Source organism: Aricia agestis, chromosome 4, assembly GCF_905147365.1.
Source record: "Aricia agestis chromosome 4, ilAriAges1.1, whole genome shotgun sequence".
Classification (NCBI taxonomy): Eukaryota; Metazoa; Arthropoda; class Insecta; order Lepidoptera; family Lycaenidae; genus Aricia; species Aricia agestis.
In genome coordinates, this window is record NC_056409.1 from 7,635,311 (window position 1) to 7,658,730 (window position 23,420).

The 23,420-nt window shown below is 35.3% G+C and overlaps 1 non-coding gene across 1 annotated transcript; it reads left to right on the top strand.

Moving 5' to 3' along the window:
* Positions 1-16,846: 16,846 nt before the first annotated feature.
* On the top strand, positions 16,847-16,918 carry Trnaq-cug. Its single transcript has one exon. It is a non-coding gene; the product is annotated as a tRNA-Gln (tRNA).
* The last annotated feature ends 6,502 nt before the right edge of the window (positions 16,919-23,420 follow it).

Here is a 23,420-nt window from a genome sequence, read left to right on the forward strand (position 1 = left end):
ATAATATTATTATCACTGTAGACCAGCTGGTACGCAGCAACTGCTACGCCACGACGCGTAGCGCGTAGAGCATACGGGCTAAGGCGCTTTCAAAAAGATTTCCTTTCCATTATGTAAATTAATCAAAAATCGTATTACAATATTGCGCCGAAAAATATATACTTATAGAAAAATATACTTACTGAGCTGATAAATGATAAATAACATAATATTTGCTATTAAGAGGAGTCCACACCACCGATTTTCCATACAAACGCTGTCCCCTGTTTCCTCCCTGGATAATGCGGCTAGAGTTATGATTTTTTTCCTGAATGTCTATGGCCACTATTAGCATGTCCCTATGTTTTCTTTTTTTTCATAATTTAATTATTAAAAAAGATGAGAACGTCCTTTTGGACGGGTTTTTACCCAAAAAAATGGCCAGATTTTCCTCTGTGTTCAAACACCCAGAAAACAAAATTGGCTAGAATATACAAAAAAAAAAAAAACTTAGGAACACAACTCAAGCCTTGCTTTAATTCTTAATGAAAAAATTACTTAAATCGGTTAAGTTTTGGAGAAGGAATCAGCGGACAACGAATCGAAGATTTTCTGTTCTTTTATTAGAACTTTTGTCGTGTTGTCTCTATCGCGCTCTGCGGTGGGAGACTTGAGATTGGTGAGACAGCAATACATTTTCAAATACCTATTTTCAATTTCTCTCGCCCCTGGTGTATCCACTTAAAATTTTTAATCTCTTGCAAAACGAAATTCAATATTATGGACTTTGTATTCCATATAATATTTTAAGCACTAACTAACTATAATATTCTAAGCGCTAACGCGTACACCCGCCCAGTAACCTATCACAGCGCTATATTGTGCTCCTTGTGAAAATTATATTGAAGAAAGTTCTTGTGGTAAGTTCTAAGGGCCTGCCCACCACTCTACGTCACGACGTCGTCAACGTGGAACGCTGCGGTAACGAAAAGTAAAGAAAGAGGAAAAAACGTGCATTTTTACGTTATGTTGACGTGACGTATAAAACGTCAACATGACGTAAAAATGCACGTTTTTTTTCTCTTTCTCCGTTTTTAACAAAAGCAAAAGCAGAATACGTATTGTGCGGTCCACATCTAGATCAGTAGTAAAGAATGTAGCTGTTTATAAGGCATGGCGACGTACAATGTTGCTGTATCGTGATTCGTGACGTGTATTTTATGTTACGTTGACGTAAATTTGCACGTCATGTCAACGTACCGTGCCACGTTACCGCACCGTTCCACGTTGACGACGTCATGACGTGAAGACGTGGACAGGCCCTAAGGTGTGCTTCGAAAGTCTTAGCTAGCCCGTCGGCGAAGCAGCGACATAGGTGATACCTTCAGTTATCATTTTTCCAGGTGAGAGTTTAATAAAATTTCCTACCCACGTAATTTTGTCGCGTCAATTCAAACCCAGCCGACGGATCATGATTCATGACCATTGAATTGACATAGCCTGATCAAAATAAGACGTTGGTTCACCAAATGCCAATTATTGTGGAATCATGAAGCAATTTCTTTGATGACACAAAACATTGACGTTTTCGTCCCAGTATTAAAATAAGGCGTGTTGTAATATGTAAGGTACGTGCGTCGCAGGAGGTCGCACTGCGGCTGACTGCAGTCACGTAAGGACCAGCTATTTACACGGCACACAATACTTTTAAGTGCATGAAAGTGCTATTTCGAGCTGATATTATATGCGGTGTGGCTGAAGCGAATATTGCTTACATGACCACTTCAAAATGTTTGCAATTGCTGTCATTAGGAGTGACCTAATAAAAAATGTTCAATTTGACTTTTATATCAAAATTCGCCGCATGTAATAATAATAATAATAATAGTTTATTTGCAAAAATATTGTACAAAAAGGTGGTACAGTTATAAAGTGTAGATCAAAGAGAATATAATCACTACGTTTTAGTGTAGATCACATATTTTGGTCGATTTTCTCGACGTGCAAACATTAAATGAACATTAGTGTTTCATAATTATTGTAGTAAGTAAATTAAAATTATGTTTACAATTATACTAAAGCATGCTTATGCTATATCATTTCTATAATATCGAATTTATAAATTAAGTCAAGTATCTTATTATTAAACAAGTCAATTCATATAAAGTCTTAAAATTAACAATGCAAATAAGAACTCATTAATACTCAAAATACATAAAATGTCAATTAAGTTATAATAATATTATGTCAGTCGATTCGGTCAAATTTACAAATAAGTACATAAAATAAAATTAAATCTAAGGTTAATTAGATGTCAAGAGATGGTACAATTTTTAACAAAATCACAACCATTTTTCATTTTGTCTGTGTTCGAGATATTCTTTATTTGAATAAAAACATTTATCCAAAAGCCAGGAAAACAAATTAAGTACTTTTAAATTTATTATACATTGTTATACTTTTTATGTTATTTGGGAGCTTATTATATATATTTATTGACATGATAAATGCATTTCTGCGATAAATTTCTAGATTTTGCTTAGGTACCCAAATTTTATGCTTGTGCCTACTTGATCCTTGTTTCTGCATTTCTTGATTATTTGTGTGCCGTTGGACTAATTATATATTGATCTACTAAAGTCCAAACTTACGTAGCTATTTAGTAATCTGTGTTTTAACGGCGAATGGACACACAAAACCTCATTAATAAAATGTCAAAAGTTGTATGAAGTTATGTGACTTATTATTTTGATTATTATTTGTATTGGTATGGCGTACGATTTTTATTTGTATGGCGTACGGTGGAAATACATGGGATGGTTTTTATCCAAAAAATGTATAGTTTATACGTGGGAGAGCCATGCTTCGGCACGAATGGGCCGGCTCGACCGGGGAAATACCACGTTCTCACAGAAAACCCGCGTGAAACAGTGCTTGCGCTGTGTTTCGCCGAGTGAGTGAGTTTACCGGAGGCCCAGTCCCCTACCCTATTCCCTTCCCTACCCTCCCCTATTCCCTTCCCTTCCCTTTTCTACTCTGCCCTATTCCCTTCCCTTTCCTTCTTTAAAAAGTAAAAAAAAAAAGTAAAAAATGTTTTATTTCTGAGTAGATTTTAAGAAAATACTTTCAGAATGTTAATATTAGCTACGGTGCCTACCACCGGTTCTTTACCATCCCCTATTACCCTGTTCCCTCTTAAAAGGCCGGCAACGCACTTGCAGCTCTTCTGATGCTGCAAGTGTCCATGGGCGACGGAAGTTGCTTTCCATCAGGTGACCCGTTTGCTCGTTTGCCCCCTTTATTTCATAAAAAAAAGTGAGAGTGACGTTACAGTCTAGTGCTCTAAATACTACACAGAATAGTCATACTGCTCTAAACAATAGACAGTAGTCACACAGTAAAAGCTTTTTAAAGCGTACCTGTGTGGTTAATTTAGTTGGGAGAAGATTTATAGGTGAGTACGGAGTACGGGTGATGTGATTTAAACATATATCTCGCTGTTTTCCACTTAACACGGCTACGTGGTTCTGGAAAATTGGTTAATGTGACGCCCCTAAATCTAAGTTTCGCAGAATTTCATTGTATGTTATTTATAGACGTGGTAGCTTTTAACTTTTATAAGATAAATATTCATATAATGAAAACCGCGAGCAAAAACTAGTGGTATTTCATTTATTACATTGCTGCTTTAAATATTTTTTACTTCGTGATATGCGAATCATTGTTTATTAACTGCGTCTCCGTCCATCGTTGCAAATGAAAAACATAGTCACTTATATAAAATAAAATGCATTATTCATAAGTCATAACATTATTATATTTCTCGGGCGACATGATGTTTTCTTACGAACAGAGGCAGAGTGAAGGCGTAATAACGTAATAATAAACCCGGATGCCTCTAGATTGCTCTTAAGGCTGCCAACGGCCCGGGAAATAACTATTTAATGTATGCAAGCCTTTTACACTGCCACGGTAATGGAACATTTTTAATGTTGGGGTCGCGTTATGTTCGTGTATGCGGCGCCTTCACAACTCTATTTAGTAATGTCTAGGTATTTTACCTGATAAACCATTGTGCCACTTAAAAGTAGGTATGTTGTTAACAAGTTTACAGATTTTTGGTAGCAAATTGACTATCAGGAATTTTTTTAAATCTTCTGAGCTGTTAGACCATAAGAAAATAAAAACGTTTCTTATGAAACATTAATAAAATATAGGCAAAAACTTAACAACTATGTTTAACGTTATACACAATTAATAAATTAAAATTTAATTTTCCATTGAAAAGTAATGAAAGGTCGAGAAAAGTTTGATACTTAAATATTTTATAGCATAATGGAGTACTTACGTATTTTAGTTTTAAGAACCTTCATAATTTAATTATTACTTGTAAGATTTCTCAAAACAACGTAGTTTAGAACAGCAAGAGATAGACGAAATTATCTAAACTTTATAATAACCCTGTTAACAATAGTGGCGCTATCATAGTAAAACAAATTATTATTATTGAAAGGTTAACGGCCGCACTCACAGACATATTTTAATGATATGACTTCAATTGATATTCACGACCTCTGTGGCTCAGTGGTGAGCGCGTTGGTAGCTCAAGCCGGGGGTCGCGGGTTTGAATCCCGCCGACGGAACAAAAAGTTTTCAATGTTCCCGGGTCTGGATGTGTATTAAATATGTGTATGATATAATAAAAATCTTAAATATATGTATAGTATAAAAGTATTAAATATATTTCCGTTGTCTGGTGCCTGTAATACAAGTCCATTAGGTACTTAGCACGGGGCCAGACTGACGTGGTGTGAAGCGTCCATTGATATTATTATTATTAATATTATATTTTTTCTTTTAGATTCTCCTTTAAGGGATTTTCTACTAAGGTTGCGGGCTTGTGGCCAAGCAACCTCAGGTAAGTTTTGATGTTATGCTATGGATAAAAATTTCCGAACAATTCGGCATGTATTTAGTATAACTGCCTTTTGCAGGGTTATGAATGAGAGTGGGTGAATGTCGAGTGTTTTAAGGCTTGTATGTAGAGTTTTAGGTATTATGCCAGTTATTATTAATTCAATGACGAGTTTGACAGAAAAAACAGGCTTATGACTTCTATCATAAGCCTGTTTTTTCTGTCAAACTCTTCTTCATTGCATTACAGTTAATGTAACTAATATTCGTCTCTGAGTGCGGCAGTTACCCTTTTAATAATATTTATTTATTTATTTTGAAAGCACCATTATTGTTGTCAGAGTTATTATAAAGTTTATTTATTATTATCTAAAAAGCTTTGCTGCAACTTCCATACTATTATTGTTTATTGTAAATGTGTCATTTATTATTTGAAGTGTCGAATTCATCTCACGAGGGTGCAAAATGTACGGCACCCGCTTGAAATTATGACCGCACAACAAAGTCGTAGGAAACACTTAACTTTATAACGTCATTCACAACATGAAAATTGTGCACTTAGAATAGCAGAATACGGGCAGACGGCAGTGATAGATAAAGTGAAAAATGGGGCAAAATAAAGGTGCACTTAGCGAAAGCCATGCGCTCCCACTGTTTGAGTAGCTGATGTAAAATTCAGCCCTCAGAAGCAGAGGGAATTTTAAAAACAACGGAAAATTATTTAAAAAATCTACCTAACTCGCAGCGCTCTTGTTTTGCATGAAGATGAACTTTAAAAGTTTCGCAGCGGAAATGGGTTCCTTTAAAGGCGTGAAGTTTAAATAAGCGTTTCTGAAGATATTCCATAAATATAGGAGTTGAGATTTTTATAATGCGTTTTTAATTCACCGGAAATTGGCTTCGGTTTTCATTGCGCTGTTTAACTTTTAATTACCGCGAGTAAGATTTACCTTCATGAATTCCTGATTAAAGAATTAGCATTAAATGTTTCGTTATCCATACTAATATCATAAATGCGAATGTGCGAAATGTGTGTCTGTCTGTCTGTTACCACATGTCTTCACGTCCAAACTATCAAACCGATTTTCCTGAAATTTGGTATGTCCTTAAGTCTCGGGAAAAGACGTATGGGGATACATTTGTATCTCGGAAAAATGTACGGTTCCCGCGCGATAAACGAATTTTGTCGCAACGGAGCTGCGGGCGTCAGCTAGTTTAGTATATGAATAATATAGTGACACTATTTTTTGCAAACCAAATTTTTTTCAACAATAATATTTTGCTGATGATGATCGTAACGATTAAATTGATAATTTCGATCCTTTTAAGTTTTTGACATTATTTAAATCGAGTTGGAAGTGAAGGTTGAGCTCACCATTTACATAAATGTATGAATATGTATGAAGTTGATTTTTTATAAAATTATGTAAAAGCGAGTGCGGGTTAATTTTGGGATTTTTTAATCCAATTATTCTGTTTGCCGGCTCCAATTGCGGGCCTAATGATATGAATATTTCATTCGAACGTATTTGAATTAGATGTTTGCAATTTTTATAAAAAAATCGTGCAGAGAATACCGATCGTTGCGCTGAGCCTGGATTACTGACGATTTATTTACTTAGTACAGCAAAAATATAGAAAATTATACAATACTGAATCTTATGTAGCGTTCACTATTTTTGTATTATATTTTTGTTACAAATGAACTTTTCCATTTTTTAGGATTCAGATAAAAAGCGACTATTTCAGATATCAACTATGAGACTTAATTAACAGCTACTTACGTAGAAACTTAAAATCCACGCCAGTACCAATAAAAAGCTATAATTTGATGTCATGAAGTATTTCCCGAACAATTCCAGCAATTTGGAGGCAAAGTGCTGGAATTTCAATGTCGGACACCACTCACCACCGGATCGCAAAGTGGATGTGCTCCGAACCGGAATGTCGCTACGGTTCTGTAAATAGTTCTACAAAAAGAGGAAAACTAAAATATGCAATTATTATTGGCACTTTAAGAGTTCACACTACATAAAGTCCTATTATTATTAGCATTCCTAGTAATTTCAAACAAAATAAATTTATAATAACAAAATGACTGCCAACGATGGAAGACTGGAGACGAGAGACAGCTGAAATGCCTTAGAATTCTAAGTTCTCGAACTTTCTTCTTTTTATATGCCAAAAACAAAAGGCTGTATAAAGTATCGTTGCTTATGCGGGGTTTACGACAGATATGATTGTCGTGGTGCGGCGTTTACGCCGCACGATTTATCGTGCGACTATTGTCACCCGTGTAAAGGGGCTCTTATAATTACTCCTATGGTTGGAACTTGGGACCTTGTGTATTCTGGTAGTGTCTGCGTATATCGACCTTTGATTGTTATAATATAATATAGCCTCTATCAGTGTTGCCAATTTCCAGTGATTCTTACGGCGGCGGGTAAATTGAGTCGCCAATTCTGGCAACAAATACTTTATATTATGTGGACGTCTCGGTCTAACGAGCCTGTATTATGTATCGATATCCCATTTCACGGACGTCCACCGTCTAAATGCCCGAGGATTTACGGCCGACATTTCGTTGCTTTGTGTTAAGAATTCAATTTAAGTTCCTATTCTATTTTCAAAATCTTAAGTCAGAATGACACGCGCTTTTTTATAGGTTGTGAAAAATAATATGGCGCGTAAACTCTGTTTATTGGCCTACATAATGGCTGACTCAAGAAGATATTTTAATGATAAGAAATTGATTAAGGCGCTGTGGCTGTCGCAACTACGTAAAATGGGTTTTTTAAATAAAGTTTTTTGTAAAGGAAATGTCATTATTTGAGAGAGAGATAAAAAAAAGTACCGTTTTAAAATTGAGAAAATTTCCTATACGCAAAGGTATATCAGTACACAATTTGATAAATTCTGCCCGATAGAAAAAAATCTCAAAGATGACTGTTAAAACGCTGTTTTTCATAATTAAATCATTTTATGGCTAAATTACACACTTTCTAGAAAAAACAAAAAATGTAGTACATTTGTCGAAACCTAACCTAAACGATTTGATATATTAATATTTGATTTGTGTAATACCAAAAACAAAAGGTTTTATTCTCCTATCGCGAGCGCGTAACCGCCACTGTACAAGGCGCGCTGATGTGAATAATAATAATATCTATGGACGCTTCACACCACGTCAGTCTGGCCCTGTGGTAAGTACCTGAAGGACTTGTGTTACAGGTACCAGACAACGGAAATATATTTAATACTTTTATACTATACATATATTTAAGATTTTTATTATATGATACACATATTTAATACACATCCATGACCCAGGAACTTTGAAAACTTTTTGTTCCGTCGGCGGGACTCGAACCCGCGACCCCCGGCTTGAGCTACGTCATGAATGTTATTTTAATGTCCTTTACGTCGATATTCGTCGATGTCTGTCATAGACCTGCTAATTTTAGGAACTACTGGACCTTAGTAATTTTACTTTAACGAAGACTTTGATATAAGTTCCAACTAGGTACTTTCTACATTTTTTGACTCCCCACTTGACTCCATCACTACCCCTTCCTACGTATTTTTTAGCTCATGCAGATTGTAAAAGGTTGGCTTCTGTAAACCCACAGAAATAATATTTGTGCGAGGTTCAGTTTCCATAGTGTATGGATTTATGTGCTGCAGGCGTGTGTTAAGAGAATTTTTGGCGTCGTTTCAGCCAGTTTATTACTGGGTGGTACAATTTTAAACTGTTTTAGCTAACTTAAATGTTTCGTAGTTTATGGTATTTGCCATTAAAGTAATTTTAACTCGAGTTTTTTGCTATTTGTGCACGCAAACCTATTATTTTTAAAGTCGCAAAAGGAAATCTGTCGTTATAAATTTTTGCAAATGTTTTCCTATTCCGAATAGTTTTGTATTTAGATTTAGGTGCTCTGTAAGTTTTAAATATAATATAGGAGTTTTAATATAAAATTATAAAAGTTTTTATAATGTTAAATAGCAACTTCAAAATTTCATCTAACATACAAACGTTTCGTCCGATGGGACGAACTTATAAGTTAAGATTAGCTTTAAGTCTACAAACTACACCTAGTCTCCGTAAATTATTTTCAAAGTGAGTTGGTGACACCAAGGTAGCTAGTAACAATGCGTCTGTTGATAAGTTCTTAAGCCCTTCTTCAAAGAATTCAGGATCATTTCTGTTTAATAGTAACACAGACATGCAATAAAAAATTCAGTTAAGTATGTTACAGTTAAAGTGGTCACCTTTAAGTTATAAAGTAAGAATTTAATTGAAGTTATAAGTTACAATACAGTTTATTTCTTTTAAGGTTGACAATATGGCAAAATAAGGTTTTATGTTAAATTAACAATTACATGAGAAGTTACTTCTCATGATATAAATGAACACAGAGTGATAACTCATAATAAATGTGTTTCAAAACTTTTCAGAGTCCAACGCCATTATAATCCAACACGTAGCATCTTTTTCTACTCCTTTTTCTACTGATGAATCCTTCGGGGTCTTTTCTGGTTTGGTAGTTTTTTTGGTTCGATGCCACTGCTGACGACTATGGCGATACATCACAGAAGTGATGCAGTGGTGGTAACGCGTGATGGGCAAATACCCTTTAAAAACCAAATAAATGAATGCTCGCTTTTTGATTTGCCACTCTATCCATACTAATATCCATAATCATATTACTCGTACAAATGCAAAAGTGTGTCTGTCTGTCTGTCTGTTACCTCTTCACGTTTAAATGGCTTAACCGATTTCGATGAAATTTGGTATGGAGTCACTTTAAAATCCGAAATTTGATATAGAATTTTTATCCCTGAAAAAAGTATGGAGTTGCAGGCATCAACTAGTAATTGAAGAAGAATATATCAATCTACTCCGTCTTTCCAAATTCTGGATCATACAGTCACAGCCTTAATAAAGATGAGGCTGTATTAATATTCCCAGCCCGCGGGAATTGCTGTCAGTCTGAACTCTGAATAAAACATGGCTCAACTCTGCACTTAGAGGTTCGAGTTTCCCCAGTGAGCCACTGATGACGTTGAGTTATATGTTATGTCACTTCATAGTAATAAATCCTTTTCTAGGGTTCCGTTGTGCTTCAAAGAATCTAAACATACTTTGAAGTATCGCTCTTAACTATAAGAAACTCCTATAAGTATATGTTTTTTTTTATATTATAAAATTGGGGCCGTCTATGGACTGTTCGTCCATATCCTTTTTTTGTTATTGTATTATTTAGATTTTTCGCACCAAGGAAATAATGTTATGAATTTTAATACACGGACACTTTATATATATATATATATATATATATATATATATATATATATATATATATATATATATATATATATATATATATATGTATATATATATATATATATCCCAGTCCCAGTCGGTGTGGCGGCCAGTAGATCCGACATTTTCCGATTTCCTTAGATTTTATGCTGCTCCACCCTTTGCCTTTAGATGTTGTGACATTGGCTTGGTGGAGAAGGGTCACTCAAGCTGGGTGGAGTTTCTAGGGTGTTAAAGAGATATCGTTCTGTGTTGAATCTACCCGCCATGTGGCTTAGGATTTTATCGTTCCTGTATTTTATAGCCATTTTTATGTTATAATCTTTTATGTGTTCGGTTGATACGTAAAAGATAAGTATACGTTTAAGTATCATTATGTCTGTCTATATGTAGTGTTTTTCAAACAATGTGAGCTTACATCTGACAGACAACGAAGTCTTAGTAATAGGGTCCCATTTTTACCCTTTGGGTACGGAACCCTAATATGCGTTAGCCTTGAGAGACCCCAGACACACAAAAAACCGGCGTGAAACAGCGCTTGCGCTGTGTTTCGTCTAGTGAGTGAGTTTACCGGAGGCCCAACTGCATCCTATACCTTATTCCCTATCCCTATAAAAAGGCCGGAAATGCAATTGCAAATTTTCTGATGTTACAGTGTCCAATATGGGCGATGGCAGTTGCTTTCCATCAGGTGATCCGTCTGCTTGTTTGCCCCCTAATGTCAAAAAAAAAGGAAAGAGAACAGGGGAATCCTGGCCTGGGGTAGTGCTTCCCAAACAGTCCTTATAAACCTAAAAATGGCACATACATCAGTATTAAAAACTGCATTTTTCACGCCCCTTCGATACCCAACCGCAGCTCTATATAAGGAAGCCAAGGTCCTCAGTGTAAGGAAATTGTTTCTACAGAGATCAGTAGTTGCCATGGACAAGAAAGTGTTGAACTCCAGCAACTATAAGAACTTGCTCAATGAAAGAATCTTTAAAATCCCAATCACTACCGTCTACCACTAAAACTACATTTGCACGTCGTTTCTCCAAGTTTCTCTCTCCATACGAGTATCTGTATAATAAACTAGTTAATCGATATAAATTTCAGTACAATTCTCTCAAAGAAACCAAGCTTATATTATTTGAAAATCTACTAAATTTACCGTACAATGGAACAGAAAACTTGTTACGGTACTGACAATTATCTAATTATAAAGTTGAGATTGTAGTGTTTGTTCTTGCATGTACTTAAATCTAGATTAAATTACCCTGTTCACATAAATTTGTAATAATATAAAAGTTCATGTCTTAGGTACATTGTAATGGCGCATCCACACATGCCACCGGCTTATGCCGCCGGGTTTGCCGCCGGCTTTCAGCCTGCCTTGCAACCGAAGTCGGCGGTATATTGTAGGGTTGCTGAGGATTCCTCTTACGCTTCCTCATAATGAGGAAGTTCCGCAATATTTTTATATGAGGAATTTCACTGCGCATGCGCGTCGCGTATCCAATCATGGCAACGCACACGCCAGAGCCGAGAGCGCGAGAATTGTATCATTCACTCATCTTTTTAGGGTTCCGTACCCAAAGGGTAAAAACGGGACCCTATTACTGAGATTTCGATGCTCCAGGCAGTATCTTAAGATTATTTTTTGTTTACTGTATGTACCTAGTTATGTACAGACTGGACAAAGGCTTTTGGTTTGGGTCCGCTAGTATTTATAATTTCCTATCATCCCATTCCTCATCCGCTTCCTCAAAAATATCCTCTTCCTCATCCGCATCCTCTAAATTTGCGCGTGACAATTCCTCTTCCTCCTCCTCTTCCTCATAATCACTTCCTCAACAACCCTAGCATATTGTGTGGTTAGCCGGCGGCCGGGCCGCCGACCGTGCCGCCGGTATAAGCCGGCGGCATATGTGGATACAGCATTATGATGTAATAAGCTGTTGGTTGCTGTAAATGTTGTTTATGGAAATAACATTTATTTATTTATTTACATTATGAATAGGGATACCCTTTTTCCCTATTTCCTCAATCAAGCTTTTTCTCTCTAAAATGCTAGCAATTTAGCGACCGTAGTTACTTTCAATCAGGTGACCTGTATGCTCGTTTGTCCCCTAATTTTATATAACCGCATCCCCTCTTAAGGGCTGGCAAAGCACTTGCAACTTTTCTAATATTGCGAATCCACATGCGCGCCGCCTCTTAATTTCAGAAAAACGTGTGTGGTAAAACTTAAACTTTCCCGTCTCTCAAAGTATATCCATGCCAAATTTCATCTAAATCAGTTCAGCCGATAATAGAAGAGGTAACAGACAGAGACAAATAATAATAGAAGCATAATATTAGTATGAATTCTTTATTCAAATTTTAACAGTTGATAAAGGTGTACATTACTAAATACTATTTTTTATTAAATTAAACAACTTAAAGCACTGAATAAACATACCACTTCACAAATATAATAAGATTCTGAAAACAACAGTAACAAGTTCCAGCATAAAGTTTGATTAGTTTCCTAAATAAAACCTTAATTACCGAGCTGAATAATTCCTAACGAGGCGGTATTTGGCCGAATTCAGTTTTAATCTAGCCGATAAGTCGTATAAAAAGCTTAATCCAAAGTGGATTTGGCAAAGGCCGTGTGACTCTCGAGCCGGACTGGCCCAGTGGTGGATTTACACAAGACGGTTAATTTTAGGCCCAGGGTAGGTAATTTTATAAGGCGGCAAAATTTTGTTTTTGGATTTTTTTTTGTGTTTCCTGTCTCAATATATTTTTATAAGCGTTTATCATTTAACAGATAACAATTCAAGAAATTCAGCTTTTATAATATTATCTACCTATCTATTAGTTAAACAAAAATAATTTGTAAATTATAATTTTGGCAACTTATGTGAAAATTAATAATCAAAATAAATTGATTGAGTCTTTTGAATTGAGACAAATTAATTCCTCAATTTTCGAGTCATATCTGCATAAAACAAACTTAAATTAACCAATGAGTTCCTTAAAACATAGGCTGATACTTTTTTAAGTGCTCGTGGCGACATAAACTTAAATCCGGCCCTGCTCCGACCAGATATTAAGAGAGCAAATTATGTCTGGAAAACGCTACGTTCATTTGAATTTTTATCGGGGCTCTCGAAAAAATTATAAATTCTCATAGAATACTTAACGTGGAATATTTTAGTGGGTTGTATTATAATTACGCTTATAGAGCTCACTCCCCATTAATATTTTAACGAAGACAATGAAGTGTTGAGGTTATATTAGGAGGATTGTCTACGAATTTTCCATTTTCAATTTGCTGTTGAACGTTTAGTAGAAATTGTTAAACAAATATAATATAGACTATAGTATTATATTCTATTAATTCTATTCCATTCTATAGAGAATATTAATCGAGAACCAAAAAGCAACCTTGTGATTTTTTATTTTATTTTAGTCTATTTGATAGAAATTATAAATTTTAATAATAACAGTCCAGTTAATTATCAAAGTGTAGTTATAATATTTAAAGTTGCCTAAGCACCTTTTATTTCATTAGTAGCGAGTGTACAGGACAGGTAAGTTAGTCCCCAACTAATACTAGACTGGGAAGCGAATAGCATATAGCTGCTAGAATTAATTGACTGTCTATTACACCGTCTATTGCACTGGCATGTTATTCAGTAGTGTGTAGAAACGTGCGAGGATATTATTTTAGCAAAATAGTAAAAAAAGTAAAGAAAAGAAATTATAAAGTGATGTATTTTCACAAAATCATAATTTATCTTCAGAACTCACAGCAGCTGCGATAGCTGGAAGATGTCCAAAATAAACTCGAAACGATCATCGCCAGATAAATTGGCAATACAATAGGTAGTGTAGACATAATCTTAAAATATATACTAGGCCGATATGCGCTAGTTTCGCTTCGATGCAATTGAATGGATCCAAATATACTACAAAGCCCCGTATATTTTAAATAGTTGTAATATATTGTTATATTTCAATTCTTATTTAATATTAGCATTTGATGTTATAAAGTGTGAGTCATATTAATTAAAAATACTTAGTAATAATTTTTTATGATTACTAGTTATAAGTAATTAATTATCTAGTTTTTTTGCATATTTTATGTACCACCATTTAACTTTATATAGTCTTTTCTAAACGATTTTATGAGGACGAAACTAGACGTGTAGATGGTGGCCTGCTGCAGTTACATCGTATTTTGGCCCTCAAGTCTGAATTTGCCACTTTGAACATACAATGTTTTGAAAGAAATTTCTCTGATCCATGGGGATCAGTTTAATTAACTCCAACTCACCTAACTGACTGCCATTAAATACTAATAACCTATTAATAGTTTTATTTTCAGACAATAATCTAGGTATGCCGAATAATAGGATGATTGCTAACGATGGGGTAGCTTTTCATATAGTGTGGCACACATTAAAGTGGTCATTTTAGGACAGCGCATGTTACGTATCGGTGAGACGGGCGGCCGCAATAAATGTTGGAATTAATAGTGAGTGATTCAATAGCTATACTCGCAGCAATCAATTAGTGGGTTCGACAAAGCGACGCGTTTCCAACTTAATTAGTTTGGTGTTCGTCCCGCCTTCTGTTTATTACTATTTTGCTGCAAATTACTTTGCTTCTGTTTTTCTAGTCTATTGAATTAGATTGCCAGAGTTTTAATCCATTTCTTCTATTGTAATTTGTAACCAATAAAATCGACTAGTGTTTAGTATTTTATTAACCGCCTTCCAAAAAGGAGGAGGTTATAAATGTTCGTCTGTTTATATATATTATATATATTTTTTTGTATGTTCAACGATCACTTCGCCGTTTGTAGACCGATTTTCAAGATTTTTTCGCTATTGTATCGGGTTTAATCCAAATTTGGTTCCATGAACCATGTTCATAAAAAAGGTGGCTTGATGATGGGATCCATAAGTAATCAAGAAAATTCCTTGCTATTTATAAATACCAAAAACCCAATTTTATCTGGATGATATTGTGATTTCGATTCATATTCTGAAGTATTTCAAATGGAGACTTATAGTGATTTTAGATAAATGATGAAGTATTCATAGTAAATCTTAAAAAAAAGTCAGATTTTGAACCAAGATATACCATGGTTCGAAGGTGGTGAACAGATCTCCGGCCTCATGGTACATTAGACTTATCATCATCATCGTTTCTACCTTTACATCTTGCAACATCACATTATGACTCTATTTTTAGTATTAGGTATAAGTGTTTTTCTGAATAGTTTTTTTTACATCGAGACAGATATGTTTGATCATTATTCCGCTCTTTATGGACTAATTTCGAAAATTCTTTTGTTATTGTGTTAGTGTATAATCCGAATTTGGTACAATTATTACGAAGGTGATGATCTGATGATGGGATCTATAAGCAATCGAGGGAAATTAAGATGTTGTTTCTAGTAACTCAAGCATAATATGTTACAAATAAGTGAAATTTCATACGAAGGTGTCTCTGGATCCAAAGGCACTGAACAGAACTCCTGAACCTTTAAACATAGAAGCTTGGAAATTTCAGCATCACTTAGATAACTGCAAACATTTACCACAATTTGGCTTACAGTAATATAATGTGTAATATATATATAATACGTAGATAACCACCACTTTCGTATGGTAGTAGTAGTGGTAGATAACTAAAAAGAGTAAAATTATTATTTTTTAACAAAAAATTGAACCTGACTTTCAAAGTAAAAACGATATTTTTAATATGATCTAAAAATATTTAATAAGTAATTCATAAATTCTTCATCATTGCCTTTTTCAAAATTCGACTAAACCTCAAAAGACTTAAAAGAATTAAAATTGGATGCAGAAGTAGCTGTTGAATTTTAGTCGAATTTTGAAAAAGGCACTAATGAAGGATAAGAATTATTTCATACCTTTTTAGACCATATTAAAAATATCGTTTTTACCTTGGAACTTGGAAGTCGGGTTCAATTTTTAATCTAAAGTATTATCAATTATTTTTGTTACACCCTGTTTAAGCAGGTTGGTCAAGTCAAAGATGTAAATTAACTTTTATAATATTTGACAAAGAAAACTGATAAGTAGTTGGAATTATAATTATAAGAAGCTTTCAAAGACAAATTAATTAACCTTTTCTCAGGAATCGAACTCACTGTAATCGCATTAGACATGGCCGAGTTTTAATGTAGGTCAAATAAATTTTCTGGAATATACAGAACTCCGAGTTCCGACAATGTTAATTCTTAGAATTAAGTATAAGTAGGAATTTTATGATATTAATGGACGCACTCAAACTAAACTAAAATTGCTTTGAAATTAATGATGACTTTGACGTAAACTCCATACATTTGACGAGCATTAAATTAAAATCAAGTATTTTATTAATCGATCAAAGTGCGATTGTTGAAAGTCCTTTTGAGATTCTTGCTTTGTTTTAAATTTCTAGGCTACGCTTGTCAAATTTTTAGTAAGAAACGGAAGTTGTAATATGGGAAATAAACGTATTAATTATTTAATTTATTTAAAAGTTAAAATCACGAACTGATCGGAAAGAGACAACCAATAATGACATGCGTAGTAAACGTGCTTGCGTAAAATGTACTGATATTTTACACTGACAGCTACCGGTCCCATGGTGTAATGGTTAGCACTTTGGACTCTGAATCCAACGATCCGAGTTCAAATCTCGGTGGGACCTGTTGTTTTTACTATTGTTTTTTTTTTGTCTAAGAAAGTAATTAAATTTTGTATGCTTTAAAAATAACATTTTATCTATAATTCCAATTACAATTCGGTTTATTTTTCTTTAAACTTGTTCTTTCGACGATTAATTTATATACTTAGTTGATTTTCTGCCAAGTTTATGAACTTTGTTTTATTTAGTACTAACTACTAAGTATCTATAATATATCATAATAATTCGTTTTTATCTTAAATAACAACCAGTTTAACAGAATCAAAAATTAGTAATTTTATATATTTAAAGTATATATAAGTATATATATATATATATATATATATATATATATATAGGGCAAGCGCCCGAGCGTCACGAGTTTCCCCATACAAAAGTAAAAAAAAATTTTGGTCTTTCAGCGCTGCTACTTTCACACTGAACTCTGTACAAGGAATACGTACACACCCTTAAGAGGATTCCACGCCGCCATTTTTTCCATACAAACGTTGTCCCCTGTTTCCTCCCTGGATAATGCTAGTAGAGTTATAATTTTTTTCCTGAATATCTACGGCCACTAATACAATGTCCCTATGTTTTCTTTTTTTTCATAATTTAATTATTAAATAAGATATGAACGTTCAAAAACCCAAAAAAATGGCCAGATTTTCCACTGTGTTCAAACGTCCAGAAAACAGATTTGGATAGATTATACAAAAAAAGCAAAACATAGGAACACAGCTCAAGCCTTTTTTTAATCTTTAATGAAAAAAGTACTTAAATCGGTTAAGTTCTGGAGAAGGAATCAGGGGACAACGAATCGTTGATTTTCTGGATTTTCTGCAGTTGTCTCTATCGCGTTCTGCGGTATAGGCTTGAGGTAAGGGAGACAGCTATAGATATTACACGTACTTTTTTTTTCATTTCTCTAGCTGCTGTGGTATCCTCTTAAGTATTATCACTTGTTTTTGTTACACCTGTATATTTTAAACAAACTGATTTCATACTTTCATTGGGAGATTTGACCTCGTCAGATAATTAGTCCTCGGGCTGCTATCAATATGACCCCATGCTAGTCCAATTTTAGTGGTGTTTGGGGACGACCAGATTTAGTGCAGATCACGCTTGGCTACGAATCCCGGGGACGTCGTTAGCGGGATATACCATACCATATAATGTGACTAGTCGAAAACCTTCGATAATCCGCTTTTTGTAGTGCAAACATGTATTTTTTTACATTAATGTTTTCAGTCGTCTCTGTACTTTTCGCCTGTGAAGTTTTATTATCGCTAGGAATTATTTGGACCACGAAAATGAAATTCATCCGAATCTAGTTGTTATACTTGTTGTCTAACACGACTAAGATTTTTTTTACTGTGATTACTACTAATAATAAAAACTTTAACGTGATTATTGTTAATCTTACCAATTGTTACCATATTATTATGTTTAAGAAAGTGTCTTGCTTCAATAATGGTGAGACTTTTTTGTTACCTTTGTGAGTTAAGTTATATTATAAATTTATGCTTCAGGTTCAAATAAAGTTCAAATTCACTGCAACTTATATCAGGGTTATTAGGTAAGAAGTGCAGTATAAAAAAACTTATAAACATATTTTAACTAGATCCTTACTTACGACCATAAATTTAATATTTCCACTAGGTATATTAACTTTATGCTTACGACCGACGCTATAACTATGATAGATTATAATTAGGGAATGCAAATCTCGCGAAATTGGGGCTCAAGCGAGATCCCGCAAGTTTATGAATACAATACCGCGAGATCTCGCCAATTTCGAGATCTCGCGAGATTAGCAGTTTGCTGGGTTTTTTGCAAATAATCACAATATTTGAATAAATTACGAAAAAAAAGTAATAAATATTATAAGTATTATAAGATTAACATTAATTTTCACGATTTTTTTCAATAGAATTTTATGCATCAAAGATTTATTTATTTGATGTAAGTATCTGTCTAAAATTTTTAAGTAGTAAACTTTGTCATACGTATCTACTATCTATCAAATAACGAATGAAAGAAACAGCCAGTCTTCTCTTTTCTTCTCTTCTAATTTTGGACGTGGCAGTAATATCGTGGACGTCCGCGGTAAAACGATAACATAGGGAATTAAAATGTATGGAAATATATGGAGAAGCTTTTAAATTTCCGTCGACGATAACTTTTTAACGTGCACGTTAGAGGACATCACAAAGTTTACATTTCTGAACCGCACAAAACGTCCGCGGTGCGTAAAATCAAAAGGGCATTTAAGGTACACCCAACGTTTTATCGTGGAAGCCGGCGTGCACGATAACGTGACGTTCTTTTATAAGTAACAAAAAAACGAGAAGTCAAAATTCAGGACCTAGTTGAGAATCACAGTGCACAATTGCTTAGGCCAGCTCCTCTTTATTTTGACGCCGTGATCGCAACTCTGTCCGTGTCAGTCCGCCCTTCAAATAAGACGGTTTTATGCTCAAGCGCAATCTCGTTAAACTCGCGAGATCTCGCCTTTTTTTCGTCCGAGATCAATCTCGCTAAAAAGGCCGAGATCTCGCGAGAACGAGATTGCATTCCCTAATTATAATATACCGCATAAATAGTGTTTAAAATTTAAATATCATTTATCTTTAACTACTTTTAAAACGATTTAACTTTTGTATAGATATGAGCGTTGAAAGATATTTTGTTTGCATTTATTGTATCAGCTTTGAATGTTGCTCTAGAATGTTGAATGCAAAATAAATTCTAAAATAAAAATACTATCTACCTGAATTAAGGTTGGTAATACACTGATAAGCTGCGCTGTTAAATACATAGTTCCTACTCTACGAATCTCACAGAAAACCGGCGTGAAACAGCGCTTGAGCTGTGTTTCGTCGAGTGAGTGAGTTTACCGGAGGCCCAATCACCTACCCTATTCCCCTCTCGACCCTCCCCTATTCCCTTCCCTTCCCTACCCTCCCCTATTCCCTTCCCTTCCTTACCCTCCCCTATTACCCTATTCCCTCTTAAAAGGCCGGCAACGCACTTGCAGCTCTTCTGATGCTGCGAGTGTCCATGGGCGACGGAAGTTGCTTTCCATCAGGTGACCCCAGACCCGTTTGCTCGTTTGCCCCCTTATTTCATAAAAAAAAAAGATGTAGTAGTATCCTCAGGATTTATCGTTCAATCGATACACCATACTTTTGCGTGAACAAGCAATTTCTTAGAATAGAAATGTATTATATTTCATAAAAACTATTCGTAAATCGTACAGTTTGCATGTAACCTTTTAACAAAGGTCTCCAAGTTAAAAAAAATGTCCTTTAAGCCAAAAAAATCTAAGACCCAAGGTAAACTAATATTTTACCTGAATTTTAGCCTAGTCTGGATTGAGCCGTCAAACGTCGCAACTAAACGTTTGCATCGCTAACACTTAGCATAGCTTTTGTAGTGTGGGCCACCTTTAGCACAGCGATTTAGTTAGCTACGAAGAAAGAATAGGTACCTTTTGCATTTTTATTGGACATTTTCTCCTCTCGACGCTTCAGTTTTGAATAATACTGTTTCAATAGAGGCGCTTCTGCATTTCAGCGTTAAATGCCTGTCTCCAGCCATTTGTTGCAGAGCCAGGGACAATAGACAGCGAGACAATTACATAAATATTATTGCGAACTACTTATAGATATTCTCTTTCAATTATTGTGTAGAACTATAGACTAAAGACGAAAGGTTTTTATAGTCTTAATGGCAACTTGGTCACCATTACTTTCAAGAGAAATTTCCGAGGAAGATTGCAATTTTCATAGCTTGAGGCCGTGGTACGGGGTCTGTCCAATCCGACTGGGCTCGTTTTGAGCATTCCCGTACGTGTGTGCCAGTACTCTCGGTTCGGCCTGCGATCAGTCCGACTGCAACCATCTCGTAATCCGTTTTATGCCGGCACTCCACATAGGCAAGTGCGTTGGCGAGCGCGCTGGCCCAGCTACTGGCCCAATGTGTAGAACGGGCGTTGGCGCATTGGCGGTAGGTATTTGGACGCTGGTCGGCGCACTTACGAGCTTGCCGCGCGGTGTCGGAAACATCAAAGGACACTTGTCGCAAGCCTTGCGCTCCATCCACACATTGGCGGCGGGATCAGTTTGCCCGGAGCAGCGATGAAAAATGCATGTTTCCGTCTTGTGGCAAATTAACATCGAACTTAATTAAATGGCGAAAAACATGAGTATCGAGAAAACATTTAAATTTATTGAGCTCTATCAGAGTAAAAACTGCCTGTGGAATCAAAAAATCATATCAAAAGTACTAAAAAAGAAGGTTCTTGAACATGCTATTTTTCTCACGATTATTGCATCGTGATAATAACAATAATAAGTAATAATTATATACGTATAATAATAATAAATTAATAAGCAATAAATATATTATTTTAATATTATAAATGTGAAAGTGAGTTTATTTCTTTGTTACGTTTTCACGCCTTTTCTTTTTTATTTCGAGAATACCCTATAAAAACTTTTCCTTGTCCACATTTACAAATTAATCATGGGCGTATATAAGGGGGGTGTCCTGGGGGTCCGGACCATTACCTAGGTAACACTGAAAATGTTTAGAAAATGAAAAACGGCTTAATGTAGAAAGTTGCCAATACTTTTATTGTTTTTAGAAGTAATCTCCGTTCCTCTCTTCACATCGTCACATTCGATGGAACCACCGAAAAAACAGTGGGCCCAGTCTTCTTTAGGGGACTCTTCTGTGGCATTTTCGTACGCTTTCATCGCATCTTCAGGGCTCGTAAAGCTAGTACCTCAAATTTTATCTTTATTTCTTGGGAATAAATTAAAGCCGCAGGGCGCCAGGCCAGGACTATATGGCGTATGACTCAATAACTCAACACGTGCCATAGTCAAATATTCAACAGTCCGTCTCGCGGAGTGCGCTGAAGCATTGTTGTGGTGAAGGATTGTCCTGCTTCGAGGGCGCTGCTGTAAAAATATTTCCAAGACGACAGGCACACAGTGATTGACATACCATTCTGCAGTAACTGTCCTTTCATTTTCTAGCACAACTGTCGCAAAATTACATTTCCGACCAAATAATGAGGCAATCATCTTTTTGCCTTGACTTCTTCCTTTCTTTACCTTAGTTGGCTAAACCTCGAAAGGAAACACCCTTTGAGCTGATTGTCTTTTGGTTTCGGGTTCGTAGCAATATATCCAGCTTTCATCACCTGTGAGGTTGTCAAATACATCATTTGAGTCACCGCCGTTATACTTATTTAATATTTGGCGACACCAGTCCATGCGAAGGCGTTTCTGGTCGTCGATTGAAGTATGGGGAATGCATCAGGTACGAAGCTTCCTGACGCCTAAATGTTCATATAATATTTGTTGTACTTGACTCATAGCAATGCATAGGCTTGTCCGTATCTGCTGGTGGGTCACTCTTTTATCTCCCTCTATCATGCGTCGCACAACACTAATGTTAACTTCAGTAGTCGCTGTTAAAGGACGTCCCTCACGCGGATCTCACGTTTAAACTCGTTAAACCAATTGTAAATAGTAACACGAGATGGGGCTTCATTATGAAATGGTAATAGCAGCCTATCAAAGCTTCGTTATTGAGTAAGCCCACAACGAAGGTCATAAAAAATCATTAATTTTCACGTGTAACAAGAGTTTTAGATTTGCTGCCAATTCACCAAGACAAATGACAAATAAATGTAATATACCAGATTATGTTACCAAAGAGTTTTAAAATTGTAATTAAAAAAAAGTTTTCATTAATAATGTTTGTAACTAGCTAGTTCTAAACACTTTCAGTGTGACCCACGTACTATCCATCTTACTTGTCCAATTTCGACAATTATATATGTACCTCGCCGATAAAAATCGGTGCGGTACATGTATAAAATATATTTCTGATTTCCTAAACACGTTGCCTATTTGCTGCTGCGGAACCCTACATGCCCCATACTGAGCGACCTTCCGATGTGTGGATTACTCACCGCCTTGGCAAGAGCACCGCCAGCACGTTGGCGAATGCGCTGGCCTATGTGGGGAGGCGGCATAAGGTGGCCTTAAGGCCGTAGGCCGTAGCACACAGAAACTCACAAAAAATAGAATTTATAAATACTTTGTACCTAATTTAAGTGGGATCTGGTTGACGATTTATGAGCTACGTGAGAGCTATTGTAATTTGTGCTCTAATTGTCGAACAATGGCATCTAAGGTAGCGAAACAGATTCTGCTAATGGTCGAGCATAATCGTTAGCGATTTCGACTCCAGGAGACTACCCATTTATTTTTATTACACATAATCTAATTTGTAAATTTCGTTTTAAACGGGCGTTTCCGTTGACAGAAAATATGATTTTCACGAATTAAATGAACGCTCAAAATGTTTGGTAGTATTTTCCAAATGTTAAGTTAGTTAGTAATAAATTGTTAGTTAATTAATTTACTATTATCTTATATCTTTAAACGAGCAATAATTCTTGTATATATATATAATATATATAATTGGAATCTCGGAATCGGCT